The sequence below is a fragment of the Rhinopithecus roxellana genome, chromosome 10 (genome assembly GCF_007565055.1).
Source record: "Rhinopithecus roxellana isolate Shanxi Qingling chromosome 10, ASM756505v1, whole genome shotgun sequence".
Taxonomy (NCBI): Eukaryota; Metazoa; Chordata; class Mammalia; order Primates; family Cercopithecidae; genus Rhinopithecus; species Rhinopithecus roxellana.
In genome coordinates, this window is record NC_044558.1 from 19,129,694 (window position 1) to 19,149,244 (window position 19,551).

A 19,551-nucleotide genomic window follows, 5' to 3' on the forward strand; every position below is an offset into this window, starting at 1 on the left:
TAGGGTTTTTATGGTTTTAGGTCTAACATTTAAGTCTCTAATCCATCTTGAATTAATCTTCGTATAAGGAGTAAGGAAAGGATCCAGTTTCAGCTTTCTACTTATGGCTAGCCAATTTTCCCAGCACCATTGATTAAATAGGGAATCCTTTCCCCATTTCTTGTTTCTCTCAGGTTTGTCAAAGATCAGATGGCTGTAGATGTGTGGTATTATTTCTGAGGACTCTGTTCTGTTCCATTGGTCTATAGCTCTGTTTTGGTACCATTACCATGCTGTTTTTGTTACTGTAGCCTTGTAGTACAGTTTGAAGTCAGGTAGCGTGACGCCTCCAGCTTTGTCCTTTTGGCTTAGGATTGTCTTGGCAATGCGGGCTCTTTTTTGGTTCCATATGAACTTTAAAGCAGTTTTTTCCAATTCTGTGAAGAAACTCATTGGTAGCTTGATGGGGATGGCATTGAATCTATAAATAACCTTGGGCAGTATGGCCATTTTCACGATACTGATTCTTCCTATCCATGAGCATGGTATGTTCTTCCATTTGTTTGTGTCCTCTTTGATTTCACTGAGCAGTGGTTTGTAGTTCTCCTTGAAGAGGTCCTTGACATCCCTTGTAAGTTGGATTCCTAGGTATTTTATTCTCTTTGAAGCAATTGTGAATGGAAGTTCATTCCGGACTTGGCTCTCTGCTTGTCTGTTAGTGGTGTATAAGAATGCTTGTGATTTTTGCACATTAATTTTGTATCCTGAGACTTTGCTGAAGTTGCTTATCAGCTTAAGGAGATTTTGGGCTGAGACAATGGGGTTTTCTAAATATACAATCATGTCATCTGCAAACAGGGACAGTTTGACTTCTTCTTTTCGTAACTGGATACCCTTGATTTCTTTCTCTTGCCTGATTGCCCTAGCCAGAACTTCCAACACTATGTTGAATAGGAGTGGTGAGAGAGGGCATCCCTGTGTTGTGCCAGTTTTCAAAGGGAATTTTTCCAGTTTTTGCCCATTCAGTATGATATTAGCTGTGGGTTTGTCATAAATAGCTCTTATTATTTTGAGGTACGTTCCATCAATACCGAATTTCTTGAGCGTTTTTAGCATGAAGGGCTGTTGAATTTTGTCAAAAGCCTTTTCTGCATCTATTGAGATAATCATGTGGTTCTTGACTTTGGTTCTGTTTATATGCTGGATTATGTTTATTGATTTGCGAATGTTGAACCAGCCTTGCATCCCAGGGATGAAGCCCACTTGATCATGGTGGATAAGCTTTTTGATGTGCTACTGAATCCGGTTTGCCAGTATTTTATTGAGGATTTTTGCATCGATGTTCATCAGGGATATTGGTCTAAAATTTTCTTTTTTTGTTGTGTCTCTGCTAGGCTTTGGTATCAGGATGATGTTGGCCTCATAAAATGAGTTAGGGAGGATTCCCTCTTTTTCTATTGATTGGAATAGTTTCAGAAGGAATGGTACCAGCTCCTCCTTGTACCTCTGGTAGAATTCAGCTGTGAATCCATCTGGTCCTGGACTTTTTTTGGTAGGTAGGCTATTAATTGTTGCCTCAATTTCAGAGCCTGCTATTGGTCTATTCAGGGATTCAACTTCTTCCTGGTTTAGTCTTGGGAGAGTGTAAGTGCCCAGGAAATTATCCATTTCTTCTAGATTTTCTAGTTGATTTGCGTAGAGGTGTTTATAGTATTCTCTGATGGTAGTTTGTATTTCTGTGGGGTTGGTGGTGATATCCCCTTTATCATTTTTTATTGCATCTATTTGATTCCTCTCTCTTTTCTTCTTTATTAGTCTTGCTAGCGGTCTGTCAATTTTGTTGATCTTTTCAAAAAACCAACTCCTGGATTCATTGATTTTTTGGAGGGTTTTTTGTGTCTCTATCTCCTTCAGTTCTGCTCTGATCTTAGTTATTTCTTGCCTTCTGCTAGCTTTTGAATGTGTTTGCTCTTGCCTCTCTAGTTCTTTTAATTGTGCTGTTAGAGTGTCAATTTTAGATCTTTCCTGCTTTCTCTTGTGGGCATTTAGTGCTATAAATTTCCCTCTACACACTGCTTTAAATGTGTCCCAGAGATTCTGGTATGTTGTATCTTTGTTCTCATTGGTTTCAAAGAACATCTTTATTTCTGCCTTCATTTCGTTATGTACCCAGTAGTCATTCAGGATCAGGTTGTTCAGTTTCCATGTAGTTGAGCGGTTTTGATTGAGTTTCTTAGTCCTGAGTTCTAGTTTGATTGCACTGTGGTCTGAGAGACAGTTTGTTATAATGTCTGTTCTTTTACATTTGCTGAGGAGTGCTTTACTTCCAATTATGTGGTCAATTTTGGAATAAGTGCGATGTGGTGCTGAGAAGAATGTATATTCTGTTGATTTGGGGTGGAGAGTTCTATAGATGTCTATTAGGTCCGCTTGGTGCAGAGATGAGTTCAATTCCTGGATATCCTTGTTAACTTTCTGTCTCATTGATCTGTCTAATGTTGACAGTGGAGTGTTGAAGTCTCGCATTATTATTGTATGGGAGTCTAAGTCTCTTTGTAAGTCTCTAAGGACTTGCTTTATGAATCTGGGTGCTCCTGTATTGGGTGCATATATATTTAGGATAGTTAGCTCTTCCTGTTGAATTGATCCCTTTACCATTATGTAATGGCCTTGTTTATCTCTTTTGATCTTTGATGGTTTAAAGTCTGTTTTATCAGAGACTAGGATTGCAACCCCTGCTTTTTTTTGTTCTCCATTTGCTTGGTAGATCTTCCTCCATCCCTTTATTTTGAGCCTATGTATGTCTCTGCATGTGAGATGGGTCTCCTGAATACAGCAGACTGATGGGTCTTGACTCTTTATCCAGTTTGCCAGTCTGTGTCTTTTAATTGGAGCATTTAGTCCATTTACAATTAAGGTTAATATTGTTATGTGTGAACTTGATCCTGCCATTATGATATTAACTGGTTATTTTGCTCGTTAGTTGATGCAGTTTCTTCCTAGCCTCGATGGTCTTTACATTTTGGCATGTTTTTGCAATGGCTGGTACTGGTTGTTCCTTTCCATGTTTAGGGCTTCCTTCAGGGTCTCTTGTAAGGCAGGCCTGGTGGTGACAAAATCTCTAAGCATTTGCTTATCTGTAAAGGATTTTATTTCTCCTTCACTGATGATACTTAGTTTGGCTGGATATGAAATTCTGGGTTTAAAATTCTTTTCTTTAAGAACGTTGAATATTGGCCCCCACTCTCTTCTGGCTTGTAGAGTTTCTGCCGAGAGATCTGCTGTTAGCCTGATGGGCTTCCCTTTGTGGGTAACCCGACCTTTCTCTCTGGCTGCCCTTAAGATTTTTTCCTTCATTTCAACTTTGGTGAATCTGGCAATTATGTGTCTTGGAGTTGCTCTTCTCGAGGAGTGTCTTTGTGGCATTCTCTGTATTTCCTGAATTTGAATGTTGGCCTGCCCTACTAGGTTTGGGAAGTTCTTCTGGATGATATCCTGAAGAGTGTTTTCCAACTTGGTTCCCTTTTCCCCCTCACTTTCAGGCACCCCAATCAGACATAGATTTGGTCTTTTTACATAATCCCATACTTCTTGCAGGCTTTGTTCATTTCTTTTTCTTCTTTTTTCTTTTGGTTTCTCTTCTCGCTTCATTTCATTCATTTGATCCTCAATCGCTGATACTCTTTCTTCCAGTTGATCGAGTCTGATACTCTTTCTTCCAGTTGATCGAGTCGGTTACTGAAGCTTGTGCATTTGTCACGTATTTCTTGTGTCACGGTTTTCATTTCTGTCATTTCGTTTATGACCTTCTCTGCATTAATTAGTCTAGCTGTCAACTCTTCCACTCTTTTTTCAAGATCTTTAGTTTCTTTGCGCTGGGTACGTAATTCCTCCTTTAGCTCTGAGAAGTTTGATGGACTAAAGCCTTCTTCTCTTATCTCGTCAAAGTCATTCTCTGACCAGCTTCGATCCGTTGCTGGTGATGGGCTGCGCCCCTTTGCAGGGGGAGATGTGCTCTTATTTTTTGAGTTTCCAGCTTTTCTGCCCTGCTTTTTCCCCATCTTTGTGGTTTTATCTGTCTCTGGCCTTTGATGATGGTGACGTACTGATGTGGTTTTGGTACAGGTGTCCTTCCTGTTTGATAGTTTTCCTTCTGACAGTCAGGACCCTCAGCTATAGGTCTGTTGGAGATTGCTTGATGTCCACTCCAGACCCTGTTTGCCTGGGTATCAGCAGCAGAGGTTGCAGAAGATAGAATATTGCTGAACAGCGAGTGTACCTGTCTGATTCTTCCTTTGGAAGCTTCCTCTCAGGGGTGTACTCCACCCTGTGAGGTGTGGGGTGTCAGACTGCCCCTAGTGGGGGATGTCTCCCAGTGAGGCTACTCAGGGGTCAGTGACCCACTTGAGCAGGCCGTCTGTCCGTTCTCAGATCTCAAGCTCCGTGTTGGGAGATCCACTGCTCTCTTCAAAGCTGTCAGACAGAGTTGTTTGCATCTGCTCAGGCCTCTGCTCCTTCCCCTGTTGTTTTCTTATCTGAGCCCTGCCCCCAGAGGTGGAGTCTATAGAGACAGGCAGGTTTCCTTGAGCTGCTGTGAGCTCCACCCTGTTCGAGCTTCCCAGTGGCTTTGTTTACCTACTTAAGCCTCAGCAATGGCGGGCGCCCCTCCCCCAGCCTGGCTGCTGCCTTGCGGTTAGATCGCCGCAGACTGTTGTGTTAACAATGAGGGAGGCTCTGTGGGCGTGGGACCCTCCCGGCCAGGTGAGGGATATATTCTTCTGGTGTGCCCGTTAGCTTAGAGCACGGTATTGGGGTGGGAGTTACCCGATTTTCCAGGTGTTGTGTGTCTCAGTTCCCCTGGCTAGGAAAAGGGATTCCCTTCCCCCTTGTGCTTCCCAGGTGAGGCGATGCCTCGCCCTGCTTCAGCTCTTGCTGGTCAGGCTGCAGCAACTGACCAGCACCGATTGTCCGGCACTCCCTAGTGAGATGACCCCAGTACCTCAGTTGAAGATGCAGAAATCACCGGTCTTCTGTGTCGCTCGCGCTGGGAGTTGGAGACTGGAGCTGTTCCTATTCGGCCATCTTGCTCCCCCAACCTAGAATTTAAAGTATAATAAAAAAAAAAAAAAATACAAAAAAAAAAAAAAAGTGAATATCCAAGCTATGCATACATTGAAAAGGTCTTTATGTTTTTTTCTCTTCTTGGATCTTTTTTGTTTTCTTTTAGAAAAGGTTTTTTCTTTTTGGTCAACTGAATTGCTTTTCTGCAATTTGTTTTCTTGCCACTCTTGATGCACACATGAAAGGACCTAAGATAACTTGTAACAGCTTGAGACTCCTTGGGAAAGACAAAGGAGGCGCCACAGACTTTGTTTCGGGAAAAACCTGTTTTCCTCATAAAGCCCCAGGAAGTGAAATTGGATGGATCTCTCTCAAAATCTGAGACTCTGTTCTGCTTTGCATTGTGTTATCTGATCGTTTTGAGTTTTGAGGGTAGCGGAAATTACTTCACATTATGAGAGAGCTTTGGGGTGTAAGAACTAGGTAGGAAATATACATTTAGGGATGGCTAATGACAGTTAGGGGAGATACTCTGCACATTTGGATGAAAGAAGCATGCTATTCGCCAGTTGGAAGGCACGACAATGTCCCTACCCTCCACTGAGAGATAAGACTCCCTTGAAGAATGGGCTAATTACAAAATGGACTCATTGGAATTGGGTTGCTTTGCAATCAAATGCATAGTAAAATCATTGCACTGTCTCGTTCCATAGCATTTCACTTTTGGAGATCCAGGATCCAGTACAAAAATGGGACCTTGAATTTTGGGGGTCTGCTTGCCTTCCAGCTGTATCTGGCACTAGATACATATTAGGCACTAGAAACTGAATGTTTTCTTAGCCTTGTTCCTCAAAGAACTTCACCCTGAAGCCAGTAATCCAATTAAGAAACTTAAAAATTGGCCAATGAAAAATCTTACAACTGCTGGATCTTCATTTGTCTGTCTGCATGTGTGTTTATATGTGGTGTGTGTGTAATGTTTATATATGAAAGAACTCTGATTAATTGGATTAAACAAAAGTAAGCACTTAAATCAAATATCTTGTCAGAAAAATAAAAAAGAATGCCTTTTAGTTCATGTGACTTTAGTAAGCTTTTGGAAATAAAGTTTTTTAAAGATTACTGGCAAAATAAAGATATTTGCTCTAAATTAGGTAGATCAGATATTAGGTTTGCTAAATGCTTTAAGGTCATAAACTGCTCCTTTGACTTTTGAAAATTGTTCAGCTTATTTATTTTGGAGCCATTAGATTTGACATAAGGCCTGGAGACATGTGGAGTTAGCCATGCCCCCCAACTGTGCTGGAAAGAGCCAGAACTTATCTACACTTCTGTCTGGTGTCCTAGGCTCCAAACCTCGTTCATAAATAAAATAACTTACCAGGTTTTTCATCAAAAATAAACAATTACTAAGAGTTAACATTGTAACATGTAATTGAGACCACTGGAAAAAACAGTTTTACATGCAAGGTATGTGAAGAAAGTGAAACGTGCTTTCAGTAAATTATTATAAGAAGTTATGGGAATGTACATTTTTACCTAGTTTAGAGAGTTAAAGGATTGTTTTAAATTAGGTGGAGTTGTAGAAGATATGTAAAGTTAATATTTTAAAAAATTCTATGTATGAATATATTGGCTAAACTTAAAGAATATTCAGTTTTTCCATAAATTGAATTTTGGAATAAAAGCACAACAGGGTTTTCTTAGAACACTGATCTGCTTTTTAACAAAAATTTGTAAAGGATTATAAAAGGTTTATGAGAATCTCACCTTACAGTCAAACTGATTTAGATTGGATAGATTCATCCATAAGGTTTTATTACAACTTGGGGTTGACATTAACAGTACACTAATGCAAGGGTAAAATTTGGCCTTCTCTCTTGAGTAAGATTTTCATGTACTATTAAAGGATAATAAAAAATTTTTGTTTACATTTTGAATGAACTACAGGAAAAGAAGGGAAAGACAAGAGACAGATTGTTTGGAAAGCTAAGTCTTCCCTCTATGAATGAGTAAAGGTTTTTGCCTTTTTTAAATTTTTGAATCATTTTGACTAAACGAGTGGCTTATCATGACCTGGAATTCTATTTTATACTATCAAGTGTTTTAAACCTTTATCATATATGACAGGTTTCTCAAAATCAAATTTCAGCTGCAAAATTAAGTGTTTTTTAACCTCTAACTTAGGGATGCTACAGAGGGCCCTGAAGTATCCAAAAGAGAGATAAACAGGATTATGTGAAATGTTAAGTTTCATGGGAAACATTGTCAAAATAAAAATTTTTAACCTTCTTCAGGTTATATTTTAGTGAATAATATTAATATTTACTCCAAAATTTTATGGGATTTCTAAAATTCTAATATGACAGAGTATATACTCTCCATCATAATTAGAGTTATTATCTTAAGTTGTTATAGACCACAGAAATAATCAAACTTATTTGTCAATTTTGTCTTTAACTATGACTTTTTAAAGTCATTTCCACAGTTTATTGCTTAATACTAATGCAGTTTCTGAAAACTTTGCAAGCACATAAAATCTTAGAATATGGTATCTTTTAGGAGGTTCATGAAAGAATGGAAAGGATTCTGAAAAATACTCTTGAATACAGGTTTCTAATAACTTTAGAATCACATCATTTGGACTGTTAAGAATTTCTGGAACTTTAATGAAAAGACTGACTGCTTTATCAAACTTGCAACCCAAGTAGAGCAAAAATAAATTGAGTACCGAGAAGATATTTTGCCATATTATCATGCTAAATCAGCCAATACCGAAATCATTTCGATATACAATTTGAATGAACTTCATGATCTAAGTCAAATGACCTATGATAACCCATCGGTTATCAGTGCTATGCACCTGAATTGGAGAAACAACTGATATTCAAGAGGACCTAAGTCCAATGTTAAGCATAGACCCATGCAGAACCAGGACAGCTGCCTTGTCCTTCCTGAGTCACTAAAGCTTTTGTTGTTAAAAGTTTTGCATTCCATGACTCATCATGGAAAAGATAAAATGATCCAAATTAAATATATATTAGTGTGGTGACTTCTAAATTGCTAACCTAGTGTATGACCAATTTTGCTGTGTCAAACCCATATTCCTGGGAAGATAATGAAAGCTTCAGGTACATTTGGCTATCTGATGGGCCATTTAAACATTTGTAGAGGGATTTCATTCCATTGTCATTTTCAATGCATGTTTTCTGCTTGTATAAAAGCTTTTCCATGCAAGAGGGGTGATGTTATAACATTAGATTATTATGCCACAGTGTATTTTCACCAGGTAAAGAAAGCTTTTTATGATTCACTGACTGAGGACAATCAACCCTTTCACAATCTGGAACCCAAAGACTGGATATTCTGAGAACATCAGGGAAAGTCTGCCCTTGCCATGCATACTACAGCAAAACTTTGGGACTTTAAACTTTGGCTTCATAATCTCACAACTGAGAAGGGTCCCTCCACACTCTCGGAAGCGTATACCCATTGGAACCCTTAGGATAAAGCAAACCAAGAAAATTTCTTCTCAGAAGAAGATGGCATCTTTGATGTGATCTTTTCCCAAGATCACGGATCAAGACTTCTTTACTCTCATGAGACTCTTATCATTGAATATTTTTCCATTGCTTATACCTCTATGAACAATAGAAGTGAAAAGGGGGTCTGTTGTGTGTACTCATGTGGTATACTTTTATTTGTGAAGGATTTTGCAGCCAGCTTTATACATGGATAGGCTTATACCTTGATAGATGGAAGATGAAGGCCCAATGAAAGTGAGAAACATTAATGGCATATACTTTGCCTCATAAACAGTCAGAAACAGAACATTGGTTTTCTCCTCTTAATCCACATAATGGATTAAAATAACATTGCAGGAGGCCTTCACTATTCTAGAAGGGCATCATTCATTAGGTCCTTTTTACATGGTTTGGAGTAAAAGAGGCAATGATTAGAAATGTATCCCTCATGAAAGGCTGTATAGCAGATTCCACTGTAAAGGCTTTAGTTACACAACCGACTGTGAAAGTTATGTTAAATAATAGAATCACTCTACATAACTTACTGGCTAAACAGAGAAATATCTGTGCAGCTGCTGTCTCTTGTGGCCTATGGAGAAATACAGCACATTAGGTATTATACAGATTCAGTTTTGGGGATTAGTGAAGAGACTGTTTAGTGAAGTGAGTAGACTCTTTGACTAATTCTTTGATCTATTTAATTTAGGTGGTTTGTTTCATAGGGACTCTGGGTAAGGAGCATACTCCAAACTCTTGGTGTTATCCTCCTGATAGTCATAATAGTATTCTCCCTGGTGTGCTGTATTCTCTCAAAAGTTTTAAATATTTGCATGCAGCCATCTCTAGAATGTCAAATGGCCTCTCTTCAGCTGGAATGACAAGAGTCATTCTGAAAGAAATGTGTGACCATGAGAGTACTATAACCTATGAATGACATGCTGAGACCATAAACCCAAAATGATGGTAACTAAGAGTGTTGCTAAGGCCCTAAGTTTTGGTCACGTTCTCATGTAGGTGAGAATGTGAACACAAAGGGGGAATTTTTAAAATAAAATTATGGGAGGTCATTGTTTTGGATCGAGCTCATGCACTAGGCCCCAACAGACCAGACCAAACCAAAATGGAGTTGCTCATTCTAAAGGTGACATAATCACACTAATAATTTAAGGAAACATGTAAATCCTAGAAGAGACCAGGTTTTCCTTTTAAACAGGTTTCAGCATGGGGAGGGTATCCTCCACTCTAACCCTTACAAAAAAAAAAATAATAATAATAACCTGAAGTTCTTGTTCCCACCTTACAAAACCCACAGTTCTACTGCTTTCCAGTGGGTTTCAAGACCAGTTAAGTATATTTATGATAGTGATAGTGACATAAATGACTAAAGTTTTGGTCAATCTCTCAAAATTGAAAAGACCAACAGCGGGGAATTGTTAAATCAGTTTTAGCCTAAAGCTGCCTCCTTACATATTTTACGTTCAGCCTAAAGGTTTCTCTGTAGATTGTGAACTATAATAAGTGGAGGTGTAAACAGACCATAGCCTACACTTGTGCCAGTGACTGAGTTTTGGCCGATCAAATATAGCCAACTCTTTGAGCCATGTTCAAATAAGGCAAATGCCGAAGTGTAACCAATTCAGCTGTTTCTGTACCTCACTCCATTTTATGTACATTATTTTCTTTTTCTGTCCGTAAATCTTCTTCCATCACTTGGCTACACTGGAATCTCTGAGTCTACTCTGGCTCAGAAGGCTGCCCCATTTGTGAATCATTCATTGTTCAATTAAATTTCTTTAAATTTAATTCAGCTGAAACTTTTCTTTTGTCAGTACACAGAAAAACAAAGAATACTATATCACTGCAACTCTAGTGTGTAAACTACTCTTAAGTAAAAAGACCAAATGATGAGCCAGTCAAAAATAATAACTACAGCAGTCTTTTAAAGAGATAGTACAATAAGATATAAAGAAACAACAAAAAGTTCAGAAGTTTAGGGACAAAGTCAAGGTGTAGAGTTTTTATTAGTTATTTTTTGCTTGTTTGTTTATGCAAATAGCATTAAGTTGTTATCAGTTTAAAATAATGGGTTATAACATAGCATTTGCAAGCTTCATGGTAAACTTCAAACAACATACAACAAATAAACAAAAAATGAAAAGCAAGAAACTAAGTCATATCACCAGAGAAAATAACCTTCACTAGGGGTAGACAGGGAGGAAAGAAAGATAGAAGAAAATATCATAAAACAACAAGAAAGCAAATAACAAAATGGTAGGGGTAAGTCTCTACTTATCAATAATAACATTGAATGTAAATGAGCTAAACTCTCCAGTCAAAAGATATAGACTAGCTGAATGGATGAAAAAACAAGACCTATCAATCTATTGCCTACAAGAAACACACTTCACCTATAAAGACACAAATAGACAGAAAATAAAGAGATGGAAAAAGATATTCTATGCCAATGGAAACCAAAAATAAGCAGGACTCACTATACTTAGACAAAATAGATTTCAAGACAAAAAGTATAAGAAGAGACAAAAAGGTCACCATATAATAATAAAGAGACAAATTCAGCAAGAGGATAGAACAGTTTTAAATATATATGCACCCAACACAGGAGCACCCAGATATATAAAGAAAATATTATTATTAGATATAAAGAAAGAGATAGGCCCCGGTACAAGAATAGCTAGAGACTTCAACACCATACTTTCAGCATTGGATAGACCTTCCAGAAAGAAAATCAACAAAGAAACATCAGACTTAATCTGTAGTACAGACCTAATGAATCTAATAGATATTTACAGAATACTGCATCCAATAGCTGCATAATACACATTCTTCTCCTCAGCACATGGATCATTTTCTAAGGGGACCATATGTTAGGTCTGAAAATAAGTCTTAAAACATTCAAAAAATTGAAATAATGTCAAGTATCTTATCTGAATACAGTGGAATAATACTATAAATCAATAGCAATAGGAATTTCAGAAACTACACAAACACATGGAAATTAAACAATATACTCCTGAATGGCCAGTGGGTCAATGAAGAAATTTAAGAAGGAAATTGAAAAATTTCTTGAAACAATTAATAATGAAAACACAATGATATGGTTTGGCTCTGTGTCCCCACCCAAGTCTCATCTTGTATCTCCCATAATTTCCATGTGTTGTGGGAGGGACCCAGTGGGAGATGATGGAATAATGGTGGGGGGATCTTTCTTGTGCTGTTTTCGTGGTAGTGAATGGGTCTCACAAGATCTGATGGTTTTTTAAAAATGGGAGTTGCCCTGCACAAACTCTCGTTGCCTGCTACCATCCACGTAAGATGCGACTTGCTTCTCCTTGCCTTCCACCATGATTATGAGGCCTCCTCAGCTATGTGGAACTGTAAGTACAATTAAACCTTCTTCTTTTGTAAATTACCCAGTCTTGGGTATGTCTTTTTCAGCAATGCGAAAACAGACATACCTAAAAATCACAACATACCAAAACCTATGGGATACAGCAAAAGCAGTCCCCAGAGGGAAGTTTATAGCAATAAGCACCTACAATAATAAAAGGAAAAACTTCAAATAAACAATCTGACAATGAATCTTAAAAAATTAGAAAACTAAAAAGAAACCAATTTCATTTATTTCTGCTGGGATCTTTATTATTTCTTTTCTTCTATTAAAGAAATAAATGAAATTGAAACAAAAAATACAAAAGATCAATGAAACAAAAAGTTGGTTTTTTGCAAAGTTAAACAAAATTGATAAAACTTTAGCTAGAATAGCTAAGAAAAGAAAGAGAAAATACAAACAAATAAAATCAGAGGTGAGAAAGGAGAGATAACAATTGATACTGCAGAAATTCAAAAAATCATAAGTGGCTACTCTGAGCAGCTATATACCAATAAATTGGAAAATCTAGAAGAAATTGAAAAATTCCTAGATACATACAAACTACCAAGACTGAACCAGGAAGAAATCTAAAACCCGAACAGACCAATAACAAGTAACAAAATTGAAGCCATAATAAAAAGACTCCCAGTAAAGAAAAGCCAAAGACCCAATGGCTTCCTTGCTGACTTCTACCAAACATTTAAAGAAGAACCAATACCAATACTACTCAAACTGTCCCAAAAAGTAGAGGAGGAGGGAGTATTTCCAATTTAATTCTGCAAGGCCAGTATTAGCCTGATTCCAAAACAAGACAAGGACACATCAAAAAATAATACTACAGGTCAATATCTCTGATGAAGATTGATGCGAAAGATTCTCAACAAACTATTAGCAAATTAAATTCAACAATAAATTAGAAGGATCGTTTATCATGACCAAGTGGGGTTTATTCCCCAGGATGCAAGGATTGTTCAACATTTGTAAATCAGTCAATTTGGCACATCATATTAACAGAATGATGGATAAAAACCATATGATCACTTCAATTGATGCTGGAAAAGTACTGGATAAAATTCAACATCTTTTCATAATAAAACTCTCAAAAAACTGAGGATAGAAGGAACATACCTCACCATAATAATAGCTATATATGACAGACCCACAGCTAATATTATACTGAGTGAGGAAAAACTGAAAGCCTTTCCTCTAAGATCTGGAACACGACAAGGATGCCCTCTGTCGCCACTGTTATTCAACATATTACTGGAAGTCCTTGCTGGAGCAATCAGACAAGAGAAAGATATAAAGGGCATCTAAATTGGAAAGGAAGTCAAATTATCCATGTTTGCAGATGATATAATTTTATATTTTGTAAAAACTAAAGATGCCACAAGAAAACTATTAGAACTGATAAGCAAATTCAGTTGTTTCAGGATACAAAATTAGCATAAAAAATCAGTATCATTTATATACGCTAACAGTGAACAATGTGAAAAAGAAACTTAAAAAGCAATCCCATTTACAATAGCCACACATAAAATTAAATACCTAGGAATTAACTTAACCAAAGAAGTGAAAAATCTCTACAGTGAAAACTCTAAAACAGTGATGAAAAAAAATTGAAGGACACCAAAAAAAATGGGCAAAAATTCCGTGATCATGGATTGGAAGAATCAACATTATTAAAATGTCCATACTACCTAAAGCAATGTATAGATTCAATTCAATCCCTATCATGATACTGATGACATTCTTTATAGAAATAGAAAAAACAATACTAAAATTTATATGGACCACAAAATAAACAGAATAACCAAAGCTATCCTAAGCAAAAAGAACAAAACTGGAAGAATCCCATTACCTGACTTCAAATTACACTACAGAGCTTTAGTAACCAAAACAGCATGGTGCTGGCATAAAAACAGACACATAGGGCAATGTAACAGACTAGAGAACCAAGAAACAAATCCACACACCTACAGTGAACTCATTTTTTATGAAGGTGCCAAGAGCATACATTGGGAAAAAGACGGTCTCTTCAATAAATGGTGCTGAGAAAACTGGATATCCATATGCAAAATAATGAAACTAGACCCCTATGTCTCACCATATATAAAAATCAAATACAAATTGATTAAAGACTTAAATCTCATACCTTAAGCTATGAAACTACTACAAGAAAACATTGGGGAAACTCTCCAGGACACTGCTCTAGGCAAAAATTTCTTGAGCAATACCCCACAGGCGCAGGCAACTAAAGCAAAAAGGGCCAAATACAATCACATCAAGTTAAAAAGCTTCTGAACAGCAAAGGAAACAATCAACAAAGTTAAGAGACAACCCACATAATGGGAGAAAACACTTGCAAACTACCCATCTGAAAAAGGATTAATAACCAGAGTATATAAGGAGCTCGAATACCTCTTTAGGAATCAATCTAATAATCCAATTTAAAAATGAGTGAGAGATCTGAATAGACATTTCTCAAAAGAAGACATACAAATGAGAAACAGGCATATGAAAAGGTGCTCAACATCATGGATCATCAGTGAAATGTAAATCCAAACTACAGCAAAATATCATCTCACCTCAGTTAAAATCGCTTATGTCCAAAAGACAGGCAATAACAAATGCTGGCAAGGATGTAGAGGAAAGAGAACCCTTGTACACTGTTGGTGGGAATGTAAACTAGTACACGAACTACGGAGAACAGTTTAGAGGTTTCTCAAGAAGCTAAAAATAGAGCTACCATATTATCCAGCAATCCTATTGCTAGGTATATACCCAAAAGAAAGGAAATCAGTATATCAAAGAGTTATCTGCACTCCTATGCTTTTTACAGCATTGTTCACAATAGCCAAAATTTGGAAGCAACCTAAGTGTCCATCAATAGATTAATGGATAAAGAAAATGTGGTACCTACAGACAATGGAGTATTATATTATTAAGCCATATAAAATAATGAGATCCAGTCATTTGCAACAACATGGATGAAACTGGAGATCATTATGTTAAGTGAAATAAGCCAGACACAGAAAGACAAACATCACATGTTCTAACTTATTTGTAGGATTTAAAAATTAAAACAATTGAACTCATGAACATAGAGAGGAGGAGGACAGTTACCAGAGGCTGTGAAAGGTGTTGCAGGGTTTGGAGGAAGTGGGGATGGTTAATGGATACAAAAAACAAAAGAAAAAATGAATAAGAGCTACTATTTGATAGCACAACAGGGTGACTATTGTCAAGAATAATTTAATTGCACATTTTAAAATAATTTAAAGAATATAATTGGATTGTGTGTAACTCAAAGCATAAATGCTTAAGGGAATGTATATCCCATTCTCCATGATGTGCTTATTTCACATTGTATGCTTGTATCAAAGCCTCTCATGTACCCCATAAATATAAACACCTATCCACAAAAATAAAAAATAAAAATGATAATGATTCATGCTCCTTCATTGCTCTTAGGTTGAAATAAAATGACTAATCAAAAAGTAGTCATTAGTTATCCAATTGATAGCCATGCTGTATAGAATTATTAATTTGGAAGGTATATTCTGATAATGCTTTATCCAGGTGGGCAATTAACATATACCTCAAGGAAAAGAAATCCTAGGAATGGAGTTCTCTCGAAATAAGTGCATTTTCCTTAAAATGACCCCCATGAACACCGACACCCATAGACTTTCATCCCAAATCCACATCACCAAACTTCCAAGCTGTTATTACTTCAGAGTTTCTTGTACTATATAGCCCATTGAAATGTAAAGACACCTGAATGGAGTGTTTCCTAAAACTAATTAGTAAGAAAATATCAACAAAAGAGTCAAACTCTGTAAAATATTTGAAGAGATTTATTCTGAGCCAAATATGAGTGACCAATGGCCCAAGGTACAGCCTCAAGTTGTCCTGAGAGAATATGTGCCTAAGGTGGTCGAGCTACAGCTTGGATTTATACAATACAGGAGGACATAAGACATCAATCAATACATGTAAAATGTACATTGGTTCAGTCTGGAAAGATGGGACAAGTTGAAGTGGGGACTTCCAGGTCATAGGAAGATTCAAGAACTTTCTAATCGTTAATTGGTTGAAAGAGTTAAGTCATTGTCCAAATATCTAGAATCTGTATAAGGGAATGTTTGGGCCAAGATAAGGGGTTGTGGAAACTAAGGTTCCCATTATGTACATAGAAACAATAGAATGGAACGACCGGCTTAAGATAAGAGATTGTGGAGATCAAAGTTCCCATCATGCAGATAAAGCCTCCAGGTAGAAAGCCTCAGGAAGAATATATTGTAAATGTTTCTTGTCAGACTTTTTTTTTTTTTTTTTTTTTTTTTTTTTTTTTTAAGTGCCAGACTCTTAGTTGAGTCTCTCCTGGATCAGGAAAAAAGCCTGGAAAGGGAAGGGGGTTTTCTATACAATGTTGACTGTCCCCTTTGCTGGGCTATTTGAAGATGTGGCAAAGAAACATATTTGGGGTTTATCTTTATCTGTCATGTGATGTTATGCTAGAGTCAGGCTGAAAAGTAAGCCATGTTATATACTGTTGAATAAAACCCCTCTTTTGAGATTTTATGGTTGTAGGACATGGATCTCCAGGCCCCTTACATAGGAATTTGAGCAAGACAAGAAAAGGATCAGAGTTTAGTCCTCAGAAACTTCTTTAATATGCTAAATGGGCAGTTCTAACTGGTTTCATGTAATTGAAGCATGGCAGAATATGCCACCCTAAAATATGTCATTTTGACATAAAGATTATTTTTAAGCCTTAACTCACTTGAGTAACAACAGATGCAAGAAGGGCATTCTTATTTCCCCCTTTCTTCCTGAAAACAGGATAAAAACTGCCATGTGAAAGATGGCCAGAGGTCAGAACAGTTTGCAAGCACCGCATGTTCTCATTTATAAGTGGGAGCTGAACAATGAGAACACGTGGACGCATGGAGGGGAACACTCACTGGGGCCTGTTGGGGGAGGGTGGTGGGGGAAGAGCACTAGGGAAAAGATCTAATGCATATGGGGCTTAATACCTAGGAGATGGATTGTTAGGTGCAGCAAACCACCGTGGCACACATTTACCTATGTAACAAACATGCACATACTGCACATGTACCCTGGAAATTGAAAAACAAAAACAACAAAATAATTTTAAAAAGAAGAAACAATTTGCAAGGTTATTTACTGGATCTCCCTGTACCAGTTAAAAGGAACATTCTTCAACGGGGAGTCATAGCTGAGTTAATTCTGTACAAACAGTCCTTGTTAAGTATTTCTTATCTTCCTTTAGCCTTCCCAGATAATTTAGTTACTTTTCCAGAATTGTCTCTTTTTGTTCAGCCTAATATAAAAAACACTTAGATTTTTCTACTTCTTTGGGTCTTCATTTCCTTATGAGGGCTCCTATGTCACATAAAATGTATACAAGGTTTTTATGCCTTTATCCTGTTTTACCTGTTTTATATCAATTTAACTATCAGACCCAGCAAAAAACTCTAAGACGTATAAACCAAAAATAAAATTCTAAGCCCTCCAACAATGGACTGATGAACAACCCCCCAAATGGCCCTCAGCCAACAGTATTCCAAAGAAATATAAAAAACTAATTCAGTCCATGATGGGGGAGGGGGAGGTTGGACATGCGTTGTTATACCCTCCTGCTTTTGGAATTCAGGCAAGACTGACCAGCATTAACATAAAAGCAGAGATCTTTTTTGTTGTTGAAAATGACAGAATTTTCTTCTTTTGTAAAGCTAAAATTACATATACATATTTATATATATATTTATCACAGTTTATTCATATATTCATTTATATTTGCTAAGTGTTAACCTCACTAATTTACCAAATTATCTTTTTTTTTTAAATTTAATTTAATGTTAAGTTCCAGGATACATATGCAGGACATGCAGGTTTGTTACATAAGTATACATGTGCCATGGTGGCTTGCTGCACCTACCAACCTATCACCTATGTATTAAGCCTCACATGCATTTGCTATTTATCCTAATGCTCTCCCTTCCCTCACCACCCAGACACTCCCAAGTGTGTATTGTTCCCCTCCCTGTGTCCACATATTCTCAACATTCAGCTCCCACCTATCAGTGAGAACATGTGTTTGGTTTTCAAAACAGAGATCTTAAGACTGACAAACAGACGCTTTGTAACAATAAGATACCAACATGACAGATAACAATCCCTGAAAGAAATTAAAGTATTTTACCCCAAAATATATTTCTTTGACATATTTTGAAATGGCCCTGTAAAACTATCTTTTGCAGGGAAAATCTACATTCTGTAGAGAATCCCCTTCCCTTTCCAGGTCTTCTCCTTGATCCAGAGGAGAATTGCCAATGAGTCTGGCACCTTTTTAAGTCTGATAAGAAGCATTTATAATCTATTTTCTCTGAAGCCCGCTACCTGGAGGCATATGCATGATATAAAAAAACTTGATTTCCATGACCCAGTATCTTAACCCAGCCAGGTCTTTGGATAAGAACTTAACTCTTTCATCCAATTGCCAATCAGAAAATCTTTTAATTTACCTATGATCTGGAGGCCTCCCCCTTTTAAGTTGCTCTGTCTTTCTGGACCAAACCAATGTACACCTTACATGTATTGATTGATGTGCTATATCTCCCTAAAAGGTATAAAACCAAACTGTAGCCTGACCACCGTGGGTACATGTTCTCAGGACTTCCAGAAACTGTGTCTCTGGCCATGGTCACTCATATTTGGCTTAGAATAAATCTCTTCAAATATTTTACAGAGTTTGGCTCTTTATCCGGAAAAGGTAGAGGTAAAATTTTGTTTCCTTTATAAAATAAAAATATTTTGGCTATTCTGGAACCCTAGTGACACTAGATAAATTTTAGAATTGACTCATGTAATTAAAAGGAACTTTCGATAATTATTTTGATATTTATAGAACAATTTAGAGATAATTTAGGTCTTCACTAAAATTCCATTTTCCACCCTAATAAGTAATACCCATTTTGTCAGGGCAATTTTTAATATATAATGTTAAATGAAAATATTATAATAATTTATAAAATCATAAAATTAATTTAGCCCTCTTTAGATCTTCTGAATTTTATTCTATGTCCACCAATGAAATCAAATTGCAATTAACAAAGGCTAACTAGGCTCTTCCTGCACAAGTGTTAGGCTATTTTAGGACATAGGAACAAGGGAATTGAAACTCGTGACTCAATTAATTACAGCTCTCCTCTTGAGTAGCTGGCAGGTTCTCTCAAGTTACAGGGGGATCATACCCAGCTTCTCCAAGAAAATAACTCATGGTCTCAACCACACACAAACAGAAACACACTAAAAAACATAGTCATAGTGATGCCAAACCCCCAATAGGGGGTTTGTTATATATGCATATATGCCAATTGTTTTGCCTGTAAATAACCTTGTAAACTGTTTCTATGTCTGGCCATCAGAGAGCATATACCAGTAGTCATAGAAACCAGAATATCACCATAACATTCAGTTTTACATTAGTTTTCCAGAGAAACTTGGAGGTGTAATTCATCCTCTCAGTCAATGCAATGAATGAATAAATTAATACAATATTAGAAG